The sequence below is a fragment of the Lissotriton helveticus genome, chromosome 12 (genome assembly GCF_964261635.1).
Source record: "Lissotriton helveticus chromosome 12, aLisHel1.1, whole genome shotgun sequence".
NCBI lineage: Eukaryota > Metazoa > Chordata > Amphibia > Caudata > Salamandridae > Lissotriton > Lissotriton helveticus.
This window is the reverse complement of record NC_136073.1, coordinates 841,474,043-841,489,759: the sequence shown is the minus strand read 5'-3', so window position 1 is coordinate 841,489,759 and position 15,717 is coordinate 841,474,043.

Genomic DNA, 15,717 nt, shown 5'->3' with positions numbered 1-15,717 from the left:
GCAACACAGTGGAGGAGAGGGGGCACGGAAGTAACGTGGAGAGGGCGGGGACACAAGACAGAAATGAGGGGAGGGTGGGAGATTCTGAAGCAACACAGGAAGAGCATGGGAGCATGGAAGCAACACAGAGGTGTGCAGGAGGGCAGAGGCAACAGGGAAGCACATGGGCAAGCGCAACAGGGGAGAGAGACGGTCACATGGGAGACAGCTTGAAAACACATGCCTCTCTGTGAGTGGTTACACAAAAAGAAAAAATGCTTCCCTAGCATCAAGTACAAACACCAGGCAAACACACCCACTAATGTGGCAATGCTCCATCGGAGGGACAAACACAAGGTTGAAAAGCTGTGCTTCACATAAAAGCAGGCACATGAGAGTGACAAGGAAAGCCAATCAACAGTAAGCCATGGATGGCTCCAAGTCCCTCTATGTTCATGGTAAATCACAACATGCCCCGCAGCAGACAGCTCATGCGCTATCTACAGACTTGGCTTTAAAAAGTAAGCATTGTGTCTCTAAGGTAAATTAAATGAAACTTTTATACACACTATCATCTTAGTTAATTAAACTGCTTTCAGCTAGGGTCTGCCAATAAATCCTGCGCTGTAATACATGAAAATGTATGTGGCACTTCCTAAACAATAATGTTTAGAATTTTATGGTAATTTTATAAGAAACATAAAAAACAAAAGTGTTATATGTTACTACGTGAAAGAAATCATAAATCGATAACAATATGATATCGTAGAATTGTGTACAAACTTGAAACTGGCATCATGAAGGATACCGCTTTTGCTCTTTTTGAATTATATAATTAACATGCTTGTTCTTGCTTTTTAAACTTTTAAAATCATTTTATAGGAATATTATATCTGTATTATGACATTGTTATGGTTTTAAATAACTTAAACAATAAAGATACCATTACCATTACATGAAAATGTATGTCAGACTGTGTTTAGATGACCGTCCTGGAAAGACAGGGAAATGTGCAAAATGAACGGAAATCAGCCAGGACAAATAGTGAAAAAAACAGGGGACTGTCCGGGCAAATCCGGGACACCTACTTACACTTTTCCTAACAGGAGAAAACCTGTTTTGTCCCCTGGCTGAGATGGGTCCATCTAAAAAGTAATGACTGTGACGAGGAGAATAGGGACTAAGGATAATGAGATTCACCGATAAGTAGCCAGGCAGTACTTAAACATGGCCACGGCAGAGCTTTATTTTTAAAGGTATATGGTCCTGAAGCCACTGTGGGTTCTGGGCAAAACCTACTATTGTGAGCAGTGTGGCACAGTACACTAGGTCTTCGGTAATAATACAGCTCACACCTAGCATGTTACAGCTCACTGCGGATTGAATTTAGCAAAGAAGAAGAAAGGGCCAAGTTAGCGATAGCCCGGTGCCGGTTAAAACCTGTAACCTGGGAGGATTATTACCCAGATCTCCGTGGCAGGTGCACTAATCCACTGAACTAATCTTCAGCCGGTCAGGCATCTTATCCTGATCTAGCCTTTAAAACAAATAATAATACAATGCTGTGTTTTGTTATATAGCGCTTGTACCACGAAAAGTTCGTCCGCTGGCGCTTCAAATAACAAGTGTTGTTAAACAAGCTTTTTTTTCCGCAACAATGGAGAGAGAGAGGGATAATAATAATGACAGGCACTATGTGAGGTGGGAACTCCTGGTCCCCCAATTAATATGAAACAACAATAGAGGAGTAACCCCTCGTGGGTAGAGAGAAATAGCTCTCTAACAATGAGCACAAACGCTCTGGTCAGCACATTTTGCCCCAACCTGTTGCTGGATAATGCATATCCTTATAGAATGACCACAGAGCTGACACTAGATACATGTTTTTCTACCTACAGGAGACGGAATCCTGTCAACTTGGTAACGCTGGTGCCCATGAAGCGATAGTTCCGCTTCTAAGCGTAAGCACTAAAAAAACTAGCCGCCTCCATGCAATTGAGACGGTTTTTTGCACGACTGCTCACAAATGTTTGGCAGCCGTTCACATCGCAGCACGCTAATAGGTCACTCTCCCGTTTACCGACCCCTGTTGTTTCTTGTTAAACAAGCTGCCAACAGAAAGAGTCAGGATGTAAAGCACTCAGCAAATTAATATTTCTTTCTGAAATTCCCTTCATCCATTAAATAACGTTATTTACATGAAACTAGCGCACAATTAAATCTGATGTCTGACGCATTGGATCATTACAGAATAAAACCTTAAGCATGCTTTCTTAATCACAGGATTGCCTTTGTAGAGTATTTGTTCTAAGCAGGTAATGTTGATTATTGATTAGCCCCTCCGAGCTCCTGGTGATCCCCTGTTTTTTTATCACCACTTTAAAAATATCTGTGTTAAAGCATTTGACTTGGTGGACTGGGCTTACTTGGAACATGTGTCGGTAAGAGCCGGCTTTGGCCCCCGCGGGTTCAGATCAAAGGTGTGCTCTCCGACGCTTCCCTATTAGACGGGGACCGGGCAAGACTTTCCCCTGTCTCACCTCCTTTTTGCTTTGGCGAATAAACCACTTGTTTGCCTCATCCGATGTGCTGCTCAGGGATGGCAATGGGATGGGAGACACGAGGACTGAATCCCACTTTACGAGGACGATGTCTTCCTCTTCCTGGTGGACCCTACGTTGAGTGTGTCACAATACAGCTTCTTCAGCTTTTTGGGGACGCTTTAGGCCTACATGTTAACTCGGCTAAATTGGCCATAGTGCCTCTGGCCATGACTCGGGACTGTATATCCAGGCAGGATAACCAAAGGGGGTGATGGACGGAGTGTTGAACATTGCAAGCACTCACCCCCAGTCAACCGATCTGGGTTTAATTCATCATCATTCTTTAGCTCACTCTGCCACCCCAGTTCAGACATGGCCATATGCAAATCAGTCTGACCCTGTGCCTCATGGGAACAGTCCAGCCCGAACTGCCAAGCCATGCCTTCCCTGGACGGAAACAAGCTTCCGAGGACCGGTTTCTGGCATTTCAGCCGTCTTCAGCCCGGCTTGCTTGAATCCAGTGGCAAAGTGAGCAAGAGACTCACGTCTGAGCATACCCTGCCAACTTATGGCGAACAAAGCGGTACAAAAGGGGGTGGTGATGGACGGAGCATCTGAACCAATCAAACACTCACACCCAGTCAAACGATCTGGGTTTAATCCATGACCGTTCTTTAGCCCACTCTGCCACCCCAGTTCAGACATGGCCATATGCAAATCAGTCTGACCCTGTGCCTCATGGGAACAGTCCAGCCACAACTGTTTTTGCTTCACCCAGGCAGGATGGCATCTCTGCGTGCCGCCTCCTCTTCTGTACCTGGGTGGCACTCCACCCTGAACTCACCTGGCCTCTTAACCTCGGACCCTTGGCTTGGAAAGCTAAAGAGGACCTACACAAATGGCAGTCTCTTCTGATAAATGTAATGGGTAGGAATTAATATAACCCCATCTGCAAAAGACTAAGTCCATTCCTGTTCACAAGCTGCAAGTTCAGCACCACATATGGCCAACCACTGGTGCTGTCAGGCTCAAAAGTCAACTAATTCCCCTCAGTCCACTCATTAAACTTCAGATATCTCATCCTGTCAACAGGCAGTCCTCGTTCACAAAACAAAGCCTTGATCAATTAACCCCTTTTGAAATGCCAAGGTGCTAGAAAAAGATAGGTATATTTTAAATCTTGTAAAATCATACATCCATGTATTTTCAAAAATGAAATTAATGCATAAAATCGCAATACACAAAGTTCAAAACACAATAAAAGGCAGACTGATCAATATGTCTTTGTTGCATACACATGTACGTTTCTGTCACTAGACATTTATACAATTATATTTCTTTACATCACCGGTCAGTGCTTGTAGATAATGTTAAGAATTATATCATTGACACATTTCAGTGGTAGGCATAGATAAAACCCTCCTTCTTCAGGACTAAACCGATATATGTGTTCCTTATAATTTACAAACATCAACTCAATCAAAATCAATCCTATCAAAACCCATCTTCCAACATACCCTTCGGGTACACCTCACTTTGGTAAAATATCATTTCATTTAGGAGATTTATTATTTCATTGGTTATAATGGATCTATTGATAAAACAGGATCCTCAGCCCCAATGGTTAAAAAAAAACCTCCAATCTCAAAAGGAGAACTAACCACGTTTGGAGAGTCTCAAATGTCGATGGTCTAAAAATCTATATAAGTACTTAAGGAGGTCAATTAACACCGCTTACTATATCCTTTAGCTGTCAATCAATCAATCAGGGTTGGTGAAGCGCAACTACTTACCGGTGAGGGTCGCAAGAGGCTGGGAGGGGGGGAGGGCGGCTCCGTACAGTACTGGGGTCATCCGATGAGCCAGGGCTTGAGGTCCTTCCTGAACAGAGTCAATGTGGGAGCTTGGCGGAGGTGGATGGGTAGGATATTCCAGGCTTCAGCAGCGAGGTAGGAGAAGGATTTTCCTCCTGTTCTAGTCTAGTAGATAGGAAGGACGTTGGCCAGAGACAGCTGGGCTGATCGGAGGTGTCTTTTGGGTGCGTGGAAGGAGAAACAACTGTTCAGGTCTGATGGTCCGGTGTTCTGAAGGGCCTTGTAGATGTGCATGAGCTATTGTAACTGGGATCATGATCCTCAATTTGTACCTTCTTGAAAATAATCGAGGTAGGGGCTTGAAATTTAACCCCATTGAAAATAATGGTAAATTATATTTCATTATTTAAACTAGTTAAAAATATAAATACATAAGCATTACTTTCTATTAAAGTATAACTAAATTAATTTTAATTAAGTTCTATATCACTTTTAATCTTTTTGTTTTAAAATACTTTAAATATATATGTTTTCAAGAGTCTGTGAACCTCCACAAGGAACTCCAAGAATCCTAGAGCTGCCTTGCCGAGAGAAGTCCCACCAAGGAATTGGAGTCAAAGGAAGACAAGTCACAAGGAGCAAAGCATAAGGAAAGGCTGTGCCTGCGAGGAGCAGCACAGCCTGCAGCGTCAGAAAGGCTGCACGCAATCCCAAGCATCTGTCTGACGCCACCACAAGTGAAGAGAAAGCGCCGCACGCCCCAAGTGGTGAACGGCCACCAACGCAAGAGAAAGGAGCACGCACCCAAGGAGCCAGCAGAAGGCACTATCTCATGGGGCACAGAGTCAAGGCAAGACTGCACCAGAGAGCCCCCAAGAGAGAAGAGCCTGCACCAGCTGGCCACACCCCAGCACCGAATGGCCACCGTTGGCCCATCATTGAGAGTGTCACACGGAGTGACCGACCCGGACAGCATGCCCAGACTGAGGCAGGACCAAGTGCCGTGATGACACAACCTCCAGGCGCAAGCACTACAGCCTCGAGCAAGGAAGAGGAGCAGAATGAGGGTAACCCTCCATCCAGAGGATGGAGTACCTGGAAGATCCATGAGGAAGAGACCACACCTGCCAAGAGTCAAGTCCTACGGACAGGACAGACCTGCAACAGGTCCGCAGCGAAAAAAAGGCACAGTCCTAAGAACCGGACGCGACCAGTGAGATGTCCAGTGTGACCGTCCAGCCACCTGTCACTGGCTGCTTGACATAAATGGCGCCCCTGATAGTAGCTGCACATGCCGAAGAAGAACTGCAAGTGGCTACGAAATCCCTCCAGTCGTCCTTACTCCAAGCTAGACATCGCCACCCGTAGCCCAAGTGTGAGATGGTAAGATCATCATCATTACCAGGTGCATCACCAGAACCACCTAAGGAGCATCACACCACCAGTGTGAAGCCATCTGCCTGCAACAACCAGAGGTTAACAAGGCATCCCTGGGGCCATGGGAGGCTGGCCACCCAGATACATTTGGTGAACCCCTGTGAACCTGAGGCCTGCCGAAGAGAGCATACTCAACCTTTGGACCCTGCACCCTTGGGATTGCACGAGGCTTGGATTTGGCCCTGTTGGGAGTTCCGCCGTAACCCCTTAGGGCAGCTAACGAGAGGCCCAGCACAGTCCACACAGTCCTGCGGCAATCCAGGGCCTCAAGGAAATTCTGGTGAGAGGGGAATCCCGACAAGAGAGATGCATCTGCAGCAGCTCCAGGACAGGCACCAGGAAGCACTGAGGTTGCGGGTGGAGACTGGTCACCCAACGACTACCTGAAGATAGCCTGTGCACCTGAGTCCTGAGGGCCAGAGCACACAGACCCTGAGACAACCACATGTTGTGGCTGCAAGAGCGAATTGGCTGTGGTCCTGTTGGCAGTTCCTCAGCGAAGCCTTCGCCCGGCCTATAGGAGGCCCCACACAGTTCCTTGGCAGCCCCGTAGAAAGGACCTCAAGGAGATTCCTGTAAGAGGAGAGTCCTGGCACGACAGAGAAGACTGAAGCTGCTCCACCAGCGGGCACTGGGAACCATCATGAACTTCAAGGAAGTCTTCGCAGCTTTGCCGTCTGTGGAGCCTCACAGATGGGCCCCCATTGAATTATATAAACAGACTCCAACACCGTAAGACCAAGAGACTCAGTGGTGCTGTGTTTTGTGGTTTGTTGTGTATAAATGGGGATACCCGAAAGGCTACCAGACCCGGGTCAGTATTGCAGTACAATAGAAAAATGGTCACAGTAGCAACTATTTAAAAAAAAAAATTAAGCAGCTGTCACAGTACCAATTAAAGTTCAGGCTTGCAAAGAATGCAATTTATTTCTAATGTGAGTATGCATTTCAATTATGGCAACACAGTTGCTCTTTCATCACAAAATAATTCTAGTATTATAAAACAGGTGCTCAGGTGAGGGAAAAGGGAAAAATGGAGTGTTTGTGGTCAACGTGAAACTATGAGGGTGGTGGACAAGGAAAAGGTAGTGTGACATATATCCATGTTATGTTATGTTATGTTATGTTATGAACATTTATTACGCGCTCAGCTGCTCCAGCGAAGCGCCTGACAAGGTAACAACATAACACAAGCTTAAAAGAGTGGACTGATAAGGACAAAAGATCTAGGGAAACAAAAAGGTCTTAACTGCCCTACGGAATGATAGCAAGTCAACAAGGGTACGTGTTTCCAAAGGGAGGGCATCAAATTCAGAGTGAAACTGATCCGGCCTAACATCGGTCAGTTGTTCCAAATGTATCACATAGCATTACATGAACACTGTAAATGAATTACAGTTGTCGAGGCTTGTGAGCTAGTTGTAGTCAACGTTTCGACCCCTATGAAATTGACTAGGTGAATCCAGCCTTAGGGTGGGGTCTTCATCAGGACTGTGAGGATAAAGGGCACCTAATTGCGCAACCAGTGTATAACTTTGGGCTGGGCGGTCATGTAGGATTGGGCTCAACAAAGCTCTGAAAAAAGGGGTGGAGGTACGGCCATCCGTGCACATACGTGGAGGTGAACTGTAGGTCAGAAGATCCTTTGCAGTTTCCAGACAAATTTATCTTGGAAAACAACTGTCCAGCTCCGCTTCTAGACTTATTTTATGATGAAAGAGCAACTGTATTGCCATAATTGAAATGCATATTCACATTCAAGTAAACTGCATTCTTTGCAAGTCTGAATTTAAATTAGTACTGTGCATGCTGCTTAATTTTTTTTAATTTTTTTTTTATTGTGGCTACTGTGTTTTGTTCCTTCCCACAGGTTATACATTGTTAGGTTCTTTTTTCAATAAAGTTTGTAGTGTCCTGCTAGACAGGTTCTAGTGTCCCTGTCCTACACCCACCCGTCACAGGTGTCATTGGTCAGGTGACCCTGCTATGAAAGGGGCCAGCGCACATGCGAAACTGAAACAGCAACGCAGCATCCAAAAACTCACCACTGCCTGAATGCAAACACCTGGCAGGTACGCAAAACTCATCACTGCCTGACGGCATAATCGCTTCGGCAGGCACCCAAAATTCAACACTATCAGAAGGTACTAGATAGACAAAGACGAGACTCTTTGAGGGAACATGCTGACAATTCTGCAAACTCAATTGACCGCTAACTGATCAATAAGACAACCTAAACAGCGACTAAAAAATTCCAAATGAATGTGGAGTAATGAGGCTACTGCCTCGGTATCCAAAAACTCACCACTGTCAGAAGGAATCTGACAGACGAAAACAAGACGCACAGGCCCTAGCCCACTTTCGGTAACCACTTCACTGTGTCTGCGTCCATCTTTTCCAAGCATGTGAGCCTTGGGCCCACTACTTTACACTACGTACCACCCATTTACACACACCTCCTTCCCTCCACAGAGGCCTACAAGTTGTAGGCCTACAACACAAAATCCAGGCCCACATGGAGCAGTGGGTGTGCAAATATTTATAGAAGAACTCTCGTGTCATTGATGCTTTCCGTTCGGGCGGGACCACTATTCAGCATACAGCAGGGGGGTCTATTACGAGCAGATTGCTGCTACAGGAAATATTAATCTGTTCAGGCTCAGCAGCAGACAGGCCTCTCCGCTCCTGTTTACCAACTTGGGCTTGGCCAGCTGCCGCCTCCTGTCAGTCAAGACAGAGACGGGGATAACAGGGGGCTTTGCAGAGATGTGTACATAATTAATAAAAAATAATCGCCTTAATCCATAAACCCTGGATACCCCGTCCCTGCGCCATGGGTCATTGGCCTGTGCAGAGCGCATGCGCCAGACACTTTTCACCGATAATGATCAGAGGAGGGGGCGCGACTGATTAAACTGCGAAGATTTAGGAGATTGAATTCCTAATCTCGTTTTTACCCTTTGACCCCAGTCTGTAGAAATAACTGATTATTTATAAAGCGTTTTACTTGATGGTTGTTTATCGACCTGAAGGATGAAGGGCTGAACTGACTGCGCAGCTTCGATTCTGACGTTCATGTGCAGATCTCAACAGCGAGCGCTCAACTCGCTGAGCTACCCTCTGCAGCGAAGGCTGACAACATGCTTTATATCACCGCGCCTCAGTTCCGTCGTCTGCCATGGGACTCAGGGTACCGGAAAGCAGGCCCAACTCCGGCCCTGAGAGGGGAAAGTCAACTGGGCGTTCTGAAGGAAAGGAAAGAATGACAGGTCCGTTATCCAATCAGGAAGCGTACCAAGAGGCCGTAGGCAGAGCCAGTTCCATGTGAAGGACCGGGAGTTGAGTTCATAGTGCTAGTGTCTGCCCCAGCGTAGTTTACTTAGCTTTTATGTGTAGTTAGTGCTTCATTTTTTTTTTTACGTGTTTGGGCCCAACTATTTTCTTTGTAGCCAGCGCCAGCACTGCTGATCGGTAGGGTGTCAAGGCTACCTGGCCTTGATTCCACCTCATGCCTCTTTCGTCCACCCCTACGCTTCGTGTCTCACTCCTGCAGCTTCTTTTAAATACCTGTTCCCCCACCCCCCCCCACGATCCCATAAGTTCTACCTTTCTCGTCCTCCTCCTTTCGCTTCTTTCCCTCTCTTGCTTCAGGTCAAAATCTGATGATGCATAATATTTCCCGGCCCTAAAAAATGACGGCCGTGACCATCACCTGCAACCACCAGCACTTAGGGCCTGATTAAGAGTTTGGCGGTGCGGCGCCAGGACCGCCCCGCCAAACCCGTGGTCTGGCCGCCCGCTACACTACGAGTGTTTCTCGAGTCTGGAGGGCTTTTTTTTAACGTTCCCACGGCGATGCCTTTGGAAATGGGCACCGCAATGGGAATGCCAAAAACAGTTCCTGCACGGCATGACTGTAAAGCCAGGGCCGGCTCTAGGCTCACGGAGGCCCTGAGCAGGGAGTGTAGGTAGGGGGCCCGAGGTCGCCAAATCCCTGCCAGGGGCCGCCACGCAAATATGTATCTAAGGATATATATTGGCGTGGCGGCCCCTGGGGTTTGGCGGCCCTGTGCAGGTGCACAGCTTGCACATGCCTTAGGCCGGCCCTGGTAAAGCCCATGCCACGCAGGAACTGGGGTGCATGCACAAGGGGGCACATGTAATGCCCCCCTGCTTGCACCCCATGGCCCTGAGACACAAGGGGTGGAGCCCCCTTTGTTTCCTCTCTGCCACAGTTTTCATGGAGTAGGAACTGCCATGAAAACCGTGGCAGAGTGGAAAGTCATAATATGCATGGTGGGTTCGCGACGGTCACACCAAGCATATTGCGGCCTCAAGACTCCCGCAACACCGCCTGGGAACAGCAGTTCCCTGGCGGCTGCAGCCAGGCAATGGCAGTCCGACTGCCCTAATTCTAATAGGGCGGTCGGTAGCCTGCCACCACCGTGCCCCTGTGAGACTCATAATCGAGCCCTAAGTAAGCACTTATTTGCCTAACTATGGCCTGATAACAATAAACTGCTCAATATAGACTAATACAATCAATAGGCCTATGTTACTTATCTCAAATTGAAGATTACCTGAGGTGTAAAGTCTACGTACCAGTGATTAAGAAACACTGGGGCCTATTCGCAAAGGTAGATGTACACATAAGAAAACCTATAAACATAAAGTTACTCTTACACTTTGGAGTAAATTTACTACTTTTAGATATTCACCATTTCGAAGGTCAAATTTACGCCAAAGCGTAGACTAACATGTTTCCAACCCATGAAACTAGGGACTGGAGCCATGTTTATCGGTGTAAAGATACAATTTGTAACTTTTCACATGCAGGCGGCTTTAGTGGAGCTCTCCTATCGGAAAAAATAGGGAAAAGAATTAAAGTTTATTCATTAAATATATATATATATATATATATTTAATTTTATTGTAGAACATAATTGTAAAATAAATGTAAATTTTGTTTTTACCCTACAATAAAATAAAATGTAAGAGCGCCTTACTTCTTCCAAGTAAACCTTTACTAAATAATTCAAGAATGTATTTTATAGATAGTAATTATTAAAGAAAATAAAAACATTAACTCTCGCAATTTTATTGTTAATTAATATTTAGTAAATGTATTTAAAAGTTGTGTTTAATTAATGTAAATTACAATTACAATTTTAATTGTGATAAATATTAAAAGAATGAATCTATTTTTTAATAAGTTTCTATAAATGTTTAAAGTAATAAAATATTAAACGATTATTTCTACATAATTTTTAAGATATATATATTCACACTCTCCCACATTTATGTAAATAATTTAAAAGTTGAAATAAATCAATTTTTTAACAGTACTACTACTTTAAGTACTGAAAAATGCAGGTTTTGAATCAGTGCCTGTGTTGAGGGATTTTGCACATCTCGGCATACTGCCATACCGCGTGGCAGGGTTAATTCAAGGAAAAAAATCTTGCAGCACGTTAATAAGACAAATGCGTCTGCTGAATAGTCATTAAATAGTAAAACGTGAGGAGAAGTGGTTGGATCCATGCAGGGATATAGAACATCTGTGCAATCCTGCAAATAGGCACAGTAAAGTGAGTTATGCTGGGCAGTCATCCCCAGCTTGCCATTGGCAGCTTCCATGCACACTCATGTGGACAGCCCTATGCAACCACCAGACACAGCGTAGAGTACGCATCCATTGCAATCGTGCTGCTACGAGGATAAACAGTTTATTGGTTACCGTTAGAGGTAGCAAGGGACATTGTGAGCAGAGGAAACCTCTGTGCTGTCTGTTTGATTCATCAGTTCTACAATGCAGATTCAGAAGAAGTTCAACAGGAGATGCAACCAACAGCCTCTTCAGTCCAGGAGAAACATCCTTTGCACCCATATATGTGATTTGCAGAAACGTTCTGTTCTTCACTTCTGTGCTGCTGTACGACCGAATAGAGTTTGTGCATGGATCAGGCTGCAGAAAGAAGGTTTCAGAGCTTCTTGGCCATAGTGGACCTGGACAGGAACAGTACACACTGCCCAAGTGGAAACAGACACAGGGCAGTGATTCCAAAATAGTTATCCTGAAGTCAGAAAAGGTTTTCTCTAGGGTTACCTGCATGAATCCTTAACGATTTTGGAGCAATCACCTCACTCACAACTTAGGGTGCCTCTCTTGAAGAATTGAACATGAAAGGTATGAGAGCACTAGGCCTGCATGGCATGAATGTGTAGATAGACAGTGACTATAGGAACCCTGACGAAGGCCGGAGAACCGGATGGGCTTTCTGAACGGCTAAAACATGTAGGTGTAATGTGACGGATAGGCGAGTCATTGTGTCTCATCCAATATACGGAATGTATGGCGTGTTTAAATCATATCTTAGATACCCAATACTATAGGATCTTCCCTAGAGTAGACCTCAAGATATTTTTAATACTTATCTGGATCCCCGCTATAATCCAGCATCACTTAACTAAGAACTCCTAGCAGTGGTTTTGGGCCACTGAAGTGGTATTTAACTAACAAGGTATGGAAAATGGCCTATGATGAAGCATGCCCAAATAAGTTGTGGGTGAGGCGATTTCTCTAACATCGATAAGGATTCCTGTAGGGCAACCCAAGAGAAATATTTTTTCACCTCAGCATTTTCAGTGCGTTATTGTTCTTATAAGGGGAATGTGCCTTGGTGGCACTCCTCTTTCTCTCTTTTTGTATATTAACAACAGTTATCTTGCCATAAAGGCCACCTTTTGCACCCAGGGCATAGAGCGACGGCCAAACGTTTGTAAAATTCACACAGACACCCATAAGTAGACCTTCCTAGAAGTGTTTGATAGGGGTGCATTAATACTCTTTTCCTTGAGTGGGCAAGCTTGTCGGGAGCTGTTTGACGGTCACGGCAAATATTTTGCAGAACCCTCTTGTTTTTTTTAATCTCCTGGTATGTAACAACACCTAGTTGTGTGGCTGTGTTAGCTGCATAATAAAATCAAAAGGGCAGGCCTGCTTCTATTATTATTTTAATACACATGTACAGGGCCCAAAAAAATCTGAGTCATGCGGCAAAGACGTCCCAATGTCCTACCCTTGTGACCACCTGATGAGTGGGTGGAAGTCTAAAACTCCAAATAGAACCTATAGCGGATTGGGGAGTTGGGCCCCTATCTAATGACACTGGACTGAACAGGTACGGGCTTTTCCAGTCACTAGTTAGAAGTAATACAAGCTGAAGACATGCATTGACCTGCAGAGTGCATCCTGCATTTTTGTTCCCCGAGAGCAAGGATAATAAAGTCCTGCCCATCCCTGGAATCTGAAGTATACAAAAAAGCGATGGATGGAATGCTTGAATTAATCTCAGCCACCATAGCATCTCAGTTTGGACACAGCCATATGCAAATCAATTGTGACCCCTCTGCAATAGGAACAGTCCAGCCTGAACTGCGAGGTCAGGTCTTCCCTGACCTGGAACACAAGCAACCCAGGACAGGTTCCACCCTTCTAAGGGCTCATCAGCCAGGTATAGCTTGGTTCCAGTGGCACAGTGCGCACGGGACCCACATCCAGGCATAATCATCCCTCTTAAGGTGACATATTGAAGTATACAAAAAATGATGGATTGAATTCTTGAATTCACCGAAGCCACTAGTTATTACTCTGAGGCATCCCAGGCCGTCATTATTTTGCACACCATGCCACCTCAGTTTGGCCCCACCCATAAACAAATCAGCCTTGACCCTGCTCCTATGATAACAGTCCAGCTGAACTGCCAGACCGGGTGCTCTCTGAACCAGAATACAAGCAACCCAGGACCGGTTTTGCCCCATTAAGGCTCTTCATCCAGGTATAGTTGGTTGCAGGGCACAATCTCACGGCGAAATAGAAAAGGTAGCGGTTTGTGGACTAATAATGCATTGTAATGTGTGTCTGGGGAAAGGCAGGGGCATCCACTCCCATGCTGTTGCCAACAGAAGAGACGCAGCAAAGTTCATAATTTGCTGTAGATTGGACACGACTGACTCACTGGGTAGAGCGGTTTTATCGACAGTGGCTCTGAGTCACCATGCCTCGTAGAGGATGACTTGCTTTTCAGGGGATGTCCAACCTTCTCTTACAGACATGCCCTTCGATGCCACCTGTCTCTTTGGAGACAAGGCAGATTCCGCGATGGAGTACTTTAAAGACTCAGGGCTACGGCTAAGTCCTTGGGCCTCTCAGCAGCCCCATGTCACCCCCAATGTGCCTTTTGCTTCTTTAATGGCTAAGGAAGGGGCTTCCAACAGTGCCAATTTCCTCCAAGCCTTCACATGATCCCCAGCCTCTGCATGGACAAGGGAGCAGTTCCCTCAGACCTAGTGGGTCAGCTAACCAACCTTCCTGTCTATCCACCCCCGGCAGCGGCAGCCTCCAAGTCCTACTAATATGTCCCTTTATGACCATGGGCATCAAGTGGCGGCAGGATTCACCACCACCTTTCCCACTGGCAGTCCACAACATCGGACAGGTGGGTTTTGCAGATTGTCAAAAGGGGCTACTCCCTCCCATTCAAGACTACCCATCTCTTCATGCCCCCATCTCATTACCGGCTGACTGAGGATCATTTATTCTTGCTCCGCAAGGAAGTCAAGGGAGCCAAGAGCGGGTTCCAGTACCAGAAGTAGGCTGTGGTTGCTATCCCCCTATTTTGTTGTCCCCCAAAAAAACCAAGGGCCTTCATCCTATCCTACATCTACAAGCCCTTAACTTCTTCCTCAAAAAGGAGAAATTCAAGATGCTCACACTAGCTCAGGTCTTGTCTGCCCTGGACCCAGGAGACTGGATGGTAGCATTGGACCAGCTGGACACTTATTTCTACCTTCTCGTCCGGCCCTCCTACCTGCTCTATCTGTGGTTTACGGTGGTCCATGAGCACTTTTAATTCACCATGCTCCACTTGGGTGTTCACCAAAGTGGTGGCTGTGGGTGCAGCTCATCTGCAGTGATAAGGGGTGCCATCTGCCCCTATCTCGATGGCTGGCTGTTGAAGGCGGACTCGCCCCAGGTTGTCGTCTTCCACCTCCAGACTGTGGCAAACCTCCTGCATTAGCTGGGTTTCACTGTCAACATGCCCAAGTCATCCCTGACTCCCTCTCAGATGCTCCATTTCATTGGAGCTGTACTAGACACAATGCAGTTTCAGGCTTATCCTCCCGGGCAGCAAGTCCAGGATATTCAGGCTGTGATACCAATGTTTCAGCCTCTATTCTGGATTTAGGTGAGGCAGACCCTATGCTGGCTCTGCTGTGGGACTAGAAGTTTCAATGGACACAGCATATGGGGAACATCTCCGACATGGTCCCTCTTACTTCCCAAACCAGAGCTGACAGTGGTGATGCGTCACTCCTGGGATGGGGCGGCCACCTGGGAGAGGTGGAGATCAGAGGACTCTTGTCTCCAGTGGAATAGACTCCATATAACCCTGCTGGAGCTCCGTGCGATCCGATTGGCATTGAAAACCTTTCTACCCTTCATCCAAGAGAAGGCTAGTGCAGACGTTCATGGACAACACCACTGCCATGTACCCTTTGTCTAGAGGCCCTGCATCTCTGGACATGGCTGTAACAGCAGGGCATATCCCTGGTGATTCAACACCTGACAGGTTACCGCCAAAGCAGACAAAATCAGCCGTCGATGCCTAGCGGATTAAAAATGGCATCTCCACCGAGAGGTGGCGCAAGGTCTCTTTCAGCAGTTGGGAGAGCCTGGTTAGATCTGTTTGTCTCCGTCGAGAACACACAGTGTTAACAGTTTTGCACATTGGAGTTTTCAAGGTGGCTCTCCCTCTGAGACACTTTTCATCCTGAATGCCTTTCTGCCCATACCACTCCTGCCCAGTGTTCTCAAGAAGATGTGGAACGACCGGGAACAAGTCATCCTTTGGGTCCGTATCCCAAGCTTCTGAGCATGGCCA